Raw genomic sequence first — 9,474 nt, 5'->3', positions numbered from 1 at the left:
GAGTAAGTCAGAGTATTTGCCCATTTTGGCTGTTTCTTGTTTCTCTGAAGGGCTTCAGTGAAACAACTTTGAAAACAGGTTAACATTCTTTCAAAGAGGCAGTGTCTTTTCCCCTGAAAATACAAGAGTTTGCCCCTAAAATGATTCACCTGCCGACTACATTGGGCATAATGAGACATTAAGAAATCATTGTTAACTGTATATTATACAGTGGTATTGGTTATTTTAAAATGTTAATGACCCAGTCTAAAATATTTATGAACGAAATGACAACTTTCTCTAGGATTTAGTTTAAAATATGCCTATTAAAGCAAGGAGGGAATATATAATACTACATTGGAAAATGATAGTTGTTAAAGTTGGGAGAAAATACATGCGATTCATTATAGCATTTTCTTACTTTTGTATGTTTTAATACTTTTTATCATAAAAATTAGAAAAGGAGGAATAAGAAGAGAAATGATGATGATACTGCATCTTCTTCCTTTTTCCTCCTTCTATTCTATAAATGATAAGTGATTATGAGGCTTAACAGTGTAGCCACCATTAGAAAATTATAAGGCAAACACCAAACATGGGAATGAAAAAATGACATAAGAATGGCAGACAGAAAGATAAAAGGGAAATGTTGAGCTACTACAGTAAATCATTACTCACTTTTTTGAGTGAAGGTCTCCAATCTCTCTGTGTGAGTCACTCTGAATTGAATTTTCTGTTCACTGTAGTTTTACACTGTGATTATTAATATGACTTGGTTCCATTAATATCAGGTGATTTGTGGTTCAATTAACATCAAGTGATCTGGGGCTCTTTCTGTTACCCAAGTAAACCTCACTGGAGTAACAGCATTAAGAAGAAATAGGGTTTCTGCTTTACAACAAATAAAGCAATTAAATCAACAGGCATAAAATAAATTTTTATTCACTTTTACATTGCAAGAGAAAGAATTTTGGAAGAGAAAATAAAAGAAATCATCTTGTGTCAGTTATTTTTGGATAGAGTTTAGAGTTAAATCTAATGCTATGGTCAGTATTTTCAAAGTCCAAAGAGTTAAATCAGCTGCTTTGTTGTTTCATCACACACCACTGACTAAGGGCACAGAGGTTGTGAGTCATACTATTGTCCCAGTACTTACTTTCTTGCTCTTTAGTACGCTATGGTAGCAGAAATATTTCCTTCCACTAGGTTCACAAAATGATTTAACAGAAAAGACATCCTATTTTTTTTTTTTAAAAAAGGAACACCACTCAGCTTGACTTTTTTCCCCAGAGGGTCAGTGGAAGTAGTTATTAAGTTTTGCCTATTTCTTTCATGTTTAAATTTGCTCCTGTTTCATAATTCCACTGACCTTTGGGGAAAAGTACATGAATGACTTAACTCTATGCAAACAACTATGGATTAGTCAGACCTTTCAAAAAGTTCTGCATGGCAACTTTGAAGAATTTCATTAAAAGGAGACAGATACAAACTTTGTTAATAAGGGGTATGAGAAAAGGAGTTGAATTTATATGACTCAAATAAAGAAAGACAAAAAGAATTGAGTCTTATTTTTGAGTATGAAAAGATTTCTATACAATGATAGAAAACAATTACTTTCCATCTCATGTGTCAAAATTACAGTGGGGATGATTTAAACTAGATATTAGAAAAACTCTAAGGATGCAAGTATATGTTGTCACTGGGTTATAGAGTTATAGGTTTGTTTTTTAAAAATAGGATAGAGTAATTATTAGTTTTCAAATAATATTAACTCACACTATAAACAGTGTAACAACACAATTTCCTAAGACAATTTTTTATAGCAAGAATGTTCACAGGAATGGAGTGATAAGCAAGACACATCTCTGCTATCTGAAAGTTACAATGTTAAAAGACAGTGAGCAGAATGAGCTAGATACAAAAATAACTAGAAAATAAAGCACAATGTAACTGATAACATAACAAAGCAAAATTCCATACTTCTTTAAATTATGCCACTGTAATGACCACATATCAGGTTATAGCACTATAATTCAGATATCAGAGACCTTATAGTCTCCTGAGAATAGAGTATACACTGGTGAATGCCCATAAGATCAACTTATTTCAGAATATAAAAAGAAAAGTTATTGGCCGATCTGTACAGTAATGTCACTTAACACAACTAGTAACCAGGGTTGAGCATTATCGGTATTCTAATCTCATTTTTGAGGAAGTGTACAAGGAAGAATAGATTTCAAGTCAGCAAAGCTTATAGAATATACATAAATAACATATGAAGAAAATGTGCATAAGGAGAGTTTTTAAATTAGCACAATTCCAATTTCAAAATAGTAATAGAATTACACCTTTAGGACATTTGTGGTCTATTTGACTCTGATAAACAATAGTATGACCATATCAAAAATATTACAATGTATTGAGTGTGACGGTACACCTCTGTAATCCCAGCACTCTGAGAGGCTGAAATAGAAGAATCACAAATTAAAAATTCAAGTCCAGCCCAGGCAACTTGGTGACTTAATCAGATCTTGCCTCAAAATAAAAAAATAAATTAAAAAGGGTTGGCATGGAGCTCAATGATATGGTGCTGCTAAGTTCAATTCAATTACCAATACCACCAAAAAATGTACAAAATAAGACTTAGTAAAATACAACATAGCTTATCACCATCCAAACTTCATTATTAGGAAAATGCTATACAACACCCTGGAAATAATCAGAATAATCTTATGACTAGTGTCATTTGAAGAACCCATTCTGGTACTTACTTCAATTAGTTCATTGTTATTATGAAATTTCTTTGTAGAACAGAAGTGAAACTTAGTTCTCTCTCTCTCTTGAGAACCAGTAGAATGGAAAGTAGTATGCCAGTCATGAGGCTGATGTTCTTCTAAGAGTTTAATTAGTAAAGGAACACCTAATCAAGGGTGAAAAAAAGAATTCTAGTTAGTAAGCAAAACGAACTGAGCAGAATATCAAGTGATTAAGAACAAGAAGAAAAAAAAATAGGAAAAGAAGGAAAACAAAGAGAAAAAAAGCCTGGCTCAAAGTTCAAAATATAGTTGAAGAGGAAATAAAAAGAGGAAGCAATTTATAGAGTAAGAATATATGTATATATATATATGTATATATTACATGCATATATGTGTGTGAATGAATATATATATAAATTTGATTTTTTTACCTCTAATGTCAGGAAACATAACAGCCACCATTTTTTAAAAAGCTGATACATTATAATCAGAAACTATTAAAGCATAAAGTAATTGCGTTTTCAGTATAAATCAGTTTCCCATTTTTATATCTAGATGCTATCTGATGGTTTGGTTTTAAAGAATGATAGAATGTTGTATAGCTATTATGTGCCTACATTTTTTCTCATTTAATTCTCACAAAAACCCTAGAAGATAAGGATCATCCTCTCCATCTTATTACTGTGTTAACTGGGGCTTAGAAAGGTAAGCATAGATACAGACCACCAAACTAGTAAGTGGTAAAATAATTTTGAACTCAGGTTTCTCTTGTTTCAATTCAACTTAATGTTTTCTATGTGCTGGGCTAACCTACTGCAACAACCTAAGTACATTTGTGAGCTAATCTGACCTTCATAAGAGATGGCATTTTTGACCTCTTAGTAAATCTATGATTAAATAATTTGATTCGTGATTAGTCTGAAAAACAGAATTTAACAGACTAAGTTTTTTTAAATTGCCAGTGGTGGTTAGAAAAGGAAAGAACAAACACTTCCCAGAGGTTAGATAATAGAAGGTGCATAAACCCATATCCACATGCACTTAGACACACACACACATATATACTTTATAAATATATATTCAAAAGCACCTGTCTAGAAAAAAAATGTTTTGCTTTTCAGTTTGGCTAATTTGCTTTCATCATGCTACCATGACACAGATGTAACCATAATTGTTCTTTGGAGTTAACATAGACATCATCTTTATTGAAAGCAACATATGTAGTATGCAAAAACCTTAAAAAGAAAACCTGATCATCTAGTATTTCTACCTCTAGGAATTTAATTAAACAGAAATTAAATCAGAGGTTATGTGAAATGTACATCTTGACTTTTTTTTTCTTCTTCTTCTTCTTTTTTTTTTAGTAGCTGCTATTGTTTATTTCAATTTGGGTTTATAGGTTGGTCTTTCACTCCACAGCAGTTTTCAGTGGCTGGGATTGTGCTTGTCTTCATTCTGACATTATTTATAAAGGTGAAAGGATAGAAATAATTGAACAACAGAAGGGAAACATTTAGTAAAATAGACTTTCATATGTTACTTATTAAATAGTAAATTTAATTTTTAAGTTAATATTTATATAAAAATATTAAAACAATTATGAGCTTAAAAAGCATGATACAGTCCTGGATATACAGGATAATCTTAAAATCTCTTTAGAAACATGTAGACACATAGAGAAGAAATACTAAATGAAAATATACCAAAATATAAATATATGTTTGTTCTGGGTTTTAGGGTTGATAATGAAGTTTTTAGAATAAATTTTCAAACTTTTCTACAAATGAGCAAATATCAATTTATAATAAAAAATCTATAAGCCTGATTTTAATGGCAAATTTTAATCATCTTTTATTAATATAGTGGTAATCATACCACTACATAGTAATATTATATTCTTTCTTATAGGTACTGATAGGATATTCTTTCTACAAAAGAATATGGTATTGACCATTGAGTTCACTTTTTTTTTTAAATCATTTGCTCATGGACAATAATTTGAATTTCTTTTGATTCTAAATTTGGGGACAAACAAGCATCATATTCTTTAAAAAATGATTGGACAATTAAAATGAAACTATTGGTGTATTTTATCATTTATCTGTTTTATTAAGGAATTGAAATCCAGAGAAATATAAATACAAAAAATTTCGTTTCTTTGACCAACTGTACTCTGTTAACAATATCTGAAGCAGATTCCAGATTCTTAAGGTTTTCCTTGCCTGCTCTCCCTCCTTCCCCCAGTACTGGTTGAACCAGTAGCTAAAGAATCTAAATGTGAAGAGTAATACACCTACTTCTCCTTTCCTTTCTTCCTTAAGACACAGGTTCAATGTATGTGTACCTAAAAAAATGGGAAAGTGCAATTAAGTAGGTGAGGAGATGTTCTTCTCTATATTAGTTCTCAATTTAGTAATGGTCACCCTCTGTAGTAAGCATCCAAAACATTAGCTCTCTCATGAGGTGCATATGTGAGTTCATAGGCAACTGTGAAGAACTTCTCCATTACACAGTTCTCTAAAGTATAAGAAATATGGCTCAAGTTCAGCCTCTTTCACCTCTGCCCTAGTCAAAAGGTACCTCCATCTGTGGAACACCCAGTCTCCAGTTGTTGCAGTCCCATTTTCTGGCAGCAAGAAATGACCCTAAGAGTTATCCTAAATAGATGGCTCAAATATAACTCTTTCCATTCTTTTCACTAGAACCATGGAAACTCATATCATTGTTCAGTTGGAGGACTAACAGCATTATGAGCACCAATTCTTTACTTTTCCTATAGTTTCTTTCACTAAAATGGTGAAGTATGTTTCTAAGTCTAGTCTTGTCATGGAATTTCTGTATTTTCAGCCTCCCCAGCTGAAATAATTTTGTCATTCAAATTCCTATTAATTCTTCAGGACTCCACCTAGACATGAACTCTATGCTACTGAGTATTCCATGTGAAGTCAAACCCTCCTCTGAATTTAACCTCCAAATGATTTAGGAAGGTTATTTTATAATTACACATTGGTTCATATAATTAATTTTGAATTTACAAGATCTTCTTTTACTTCATTCCAACATAAAAATTTCATAAACAATATGTATGTGTATCTTTGTTCAGGATCAAATGTATTTCCCAGAGAGATCTCTTTATGGTTAATATAATTCTCTAAAAGAAAAAAAAAAAGGACTAGCAATAATCATTGTACCTTCTGGGACAATATCTCTAGATTGGAACATCTTAAAACTTTTAATCTAACAATGAAAAAAACCTAAATATTTTATCCTTTGTTGAAGCCGCTAAGGGCCCTTGCTGGCTTTCTTGCTTGCTTTTGATGTCTTCTGCCTCCCATAATCTGTTTTCTCCTCTCAATGCCCCTCTGCCAAGCCACCCTGCCTTGGAGCCAGCAGATTAAGTACTTAAACCTCTCCAAACTGTGAGTTAAATGAATCTTTACCCCAATACCTTTGAGTGTGGGGGGTCTTTTGTCTCAGTAGAGAAAAGTAACTAAGACAGCGGCAACAAATAACAAGTCTAAATGTCACTGCTTTCCATGGTTATCCTCTTGGGAAGAGTACAGTAACAATGAATAAACATACTGAGATTCTTTTAGATAAATCAATATAATTATAAAGTTTAAGATGTCACATTAATGCTTTCTGTGTGGAATAGAAAGGGAAGGAAAGGAATGGAACATTTGCATTGATCCTACAACATTCTGCTAAACCTCTAGTTATTTCAACATCCCATTTTCTCTCTCCAACCCAATTATTTCATTTTATGAACTAGGGTATTTTCTTTCTGAATATTAGCTATACTAAAGAGTCAAATAAATTAAAGAGTACAATAGTTCAGAAGTATTTTGACTTTATTTGTTAATGTGGCTATTTGCAACTCTACCTGGTGACAAATCCATGTCATATAGGATACTATTTCTAGTAATAATCTATAGCAGTATTGTTTGATCACCATTACATATTTCATCACTGAAGTGAGATTTTCATAGTTTATGAGTATATTCATGATCATATTGTGTAATTAGAAAAAATAGTTTTTAATAAATGAAAAATGCATAAAATAACCCTAAAAATTAAATATTAGAATTGTGATAATATTACTGACAAATGTTTTTGCTGTTTTTAAAATCTGAATTGAAGGATGCACGTTTCTTGGATAAGAACTTGGTACTGTTCTCTATTTTATGTCAGGGTAAAGAAAGAAATTAATGGGATAAAGATCAAATAAAAATGGTAATCTGAAATGAACAGATATTTCTCAGACAAAGTAAAAGCAGCAAATAAACATATAAAAAGGTTCAATATCACTAGTCATTCAAGAGATGCAGATGAAAACAACATTGAGATTCCACCTCACCCCAGAAAGAATGGCTGCTATCAAGAAAGTAACCAATAATAGATGCTGGTGGGACTGTAGGAAGAAAGTAATACTTCTTCATTGTTGATGGGAGTGCAGACTGGTGCAACCACTGTGGAAATCAATATGGAGATAACTTAAACAACTAGGATTAGAAGTCCCATTTGACCCAGCTATTCCTCTGCTCTGTATCTTCTCAAAAGAATTTAAAGAATCATACCTCAGTGATATATATGTACCCACATTCATAGCAGCACAGTTTGTAATAGCTAAAACTGTGAAACAGCCCAATTACCCATCAACTGGAGACTGGATAAAGAAGACATGTTTATTGCTTTAATAAAATGGAGTACTATTCAGCCATAAAGAATGTAAAACTAGAGACATTTATAGCTAAGTGGATGCATATCGAGGCCATAATCTTAAGTGAAATAAATAGTACACACATGTGTAAATACCGAATATTTCTCTGGTGTGAAAAACTAACAGTATAAATAAGCATCAAAATGTATAATTGATATTGTGAAATAGGAAGAAAAGGTCTAAAGGAGTAGGAGAAGTGGGAGGGGCAGGGGAAAGGAAAGAAGGGAAAAGAAAAAAATATAAGAAAAGGAAAAACATGGAAACAAAGTCTTTGTAAATAAAGAAGGGTGAGGGCTGGGATTTAGCTCAATGGTTCCGCCACCTGTCTCACAAGCTCAAGGTCCTGAATTCAATCCCAGGTACCAAAAATAAAATAAAATTTTAAAAAATAGGAAAGAGTGAAATAGGGAAGGGGTGAAGGGAGGGCAGGGGAATGGGAATAAAATAAGAACCAAGATACATCACGTAAAGGTACAAGATCTTAATGATGACTAGAACTGTTGTGTACCTAAAATGTACCAATAAACTTAATGGAAAAGAAAAAAAAAGAAAGAAATTTAGGGGTAATCCTTAGTACTGTGATGATGGTTAGAAAATGAAGTGGTTGTGCAGATACTGTATTTCTCTCTCTCCTCTCTCTCTCTCTAATTTTTTCTCCTGAATTCTGTAAACATTCTTAGAACAGGCCAGTAATCATTTTTAGAGTCCTTATATTATTTTGAAATAATAATAATAATAATAATAGTGTCAGAGATCATCAAATTAAACATACTATGTATCTATATTGTAAAAAATATTGATGAGTTGACTTCTAAAATTTATTATCATTTGAATTTCTTATATTTTCCTTTGTACAAAAATTAAGTAAACTTTTAAATCTATTAAAGAATTGCTATAATTTCTGTCAGAAGAAAGAGGAATTGACAAAGATGAATATGTGAAAAATTGTAATAGCCTTCAAAACTGTATGTTGCCAGCATTTCAGTATTAATGCTTAAACTAGTAACTAGTTCCAGGTACTAAAAGCATGACCAAGTTTTCTCTTACCACATTAGAATTGAGGCTGACCTCAATTCTAAACTAAAAATTTTCATACTAAAACTGAACTAAAACATAGTGGTTGGCTTAGGTGAGTATTTTCTCTCTGTGCTCAAACATTCAGTGATTCTCATACCTGTGTTCAGTTTATAAAGCATTTCGATGAAACTTGATGTGAAACTGGATTTCTGGTGCCTTGCTTGAAGTAAGTAGGTTGAAAAGGAAAATAGATGTTTACCTCAACCTATTGTAGCAACAGTAGTTAAGTAATTAAGCCTCTGACATCTTAGCCATGATAATATTTCTCAGGGGCTATTCATACTTTACACCAGTGGTAACTAAGAGAATTATTTACTGTTTCCTGAGTAGAAGCTGAAGGATCATTTATAGGAATGTTTTAGTTTGACCCCTGTCTTTCTACTGCTCTACCAGACCCAAAGGGCAGCTTCTGAATATCAAACATGACAGTTAATAATTGTCAATAGACTAGGCAGATATAAGTATAATTGAAGGAGAACAGCAAGTATCTACCGGATCAGGAAGACAGGATCTGCCGTCCAGACCAGGAAAGCAATAACTATTTGCTAGACCAAAATTATAGTACCTGTTCAACAGAACCAAAGGTCAACATGTGTCCACCAATTAGGAAGGTGACCTCTGTATACTAGAAAGAGGAGAGTGATATTTTTCAAAGCCCAAAACAAGGACATTAATTGAATTTGTTTGGTTTCTATATGTGTCTACTGCTTTAAAATGATTAAGGGAATTGTTGATGATTGAATAATCAAAGACCTATATTTTAAAGTATAAATATTAGAAAATAAAACCTAGAATGTAATGTTCAGAATTATACTTGCTAAGCAATTGATCACAGAAACAGATTATTAGTAGTTATAGGTCTATTGAATTTAATTTCATATGATAAATATGTTCCAAGTACAGTACTTATTTAACTTAATATTTTAAGGAAAGCTATAGGGT

At 32.0% G+C, this 9,474-nt stretch overlaps 1 long non-coding RNA gene across 1 annotated transcript; it reads right to left on the bottom strand.

Moving 5' to 3' along the window:
• Window positions 1-4,107: 4,107 nt before the first annotated feature.
• LOC104861040 lies at window positions 4,108-8,699 on the bottom strand. The gene is made up of 3 exons (XR_779892.1): window positions 8,630-8,699; window positions 5,033-5,079; window positions 4,108-4,190 (listed from the first exon to the last, which is right to left on the bottom strand). It is a non-coding gene; the product is annotated as an uncharacterized LOC104861040 (long non-coding RNA).
• Between the last annotated feature and the right edge of the window lie 775 nt (window positions 8,700-9,474).

The sequence above is a fragment of the Fukomys damarensis genome, unplaced genomic scaffold (genome assembly GCF_012274545.1).
Source record: "Fukomys damarensis isolate Sample0158 unplaced genomic scaffold, DMR_v1.0_HiC HiC_scaffold_6, whole genome shotgun sequence".
In the NCBI taxonomy this organism is placed as follows: domain Eukaryota; kingdom Metazoa; phylum Chordata; class Mammalia; order Rodentia; family Bathyergidae; genus Fukomys; species Fukomys damarensis.
Note: the sequence above shows the minus strand (reverse complement) of the source record. Positions and strands in the feature narration are given on the sequence as shown.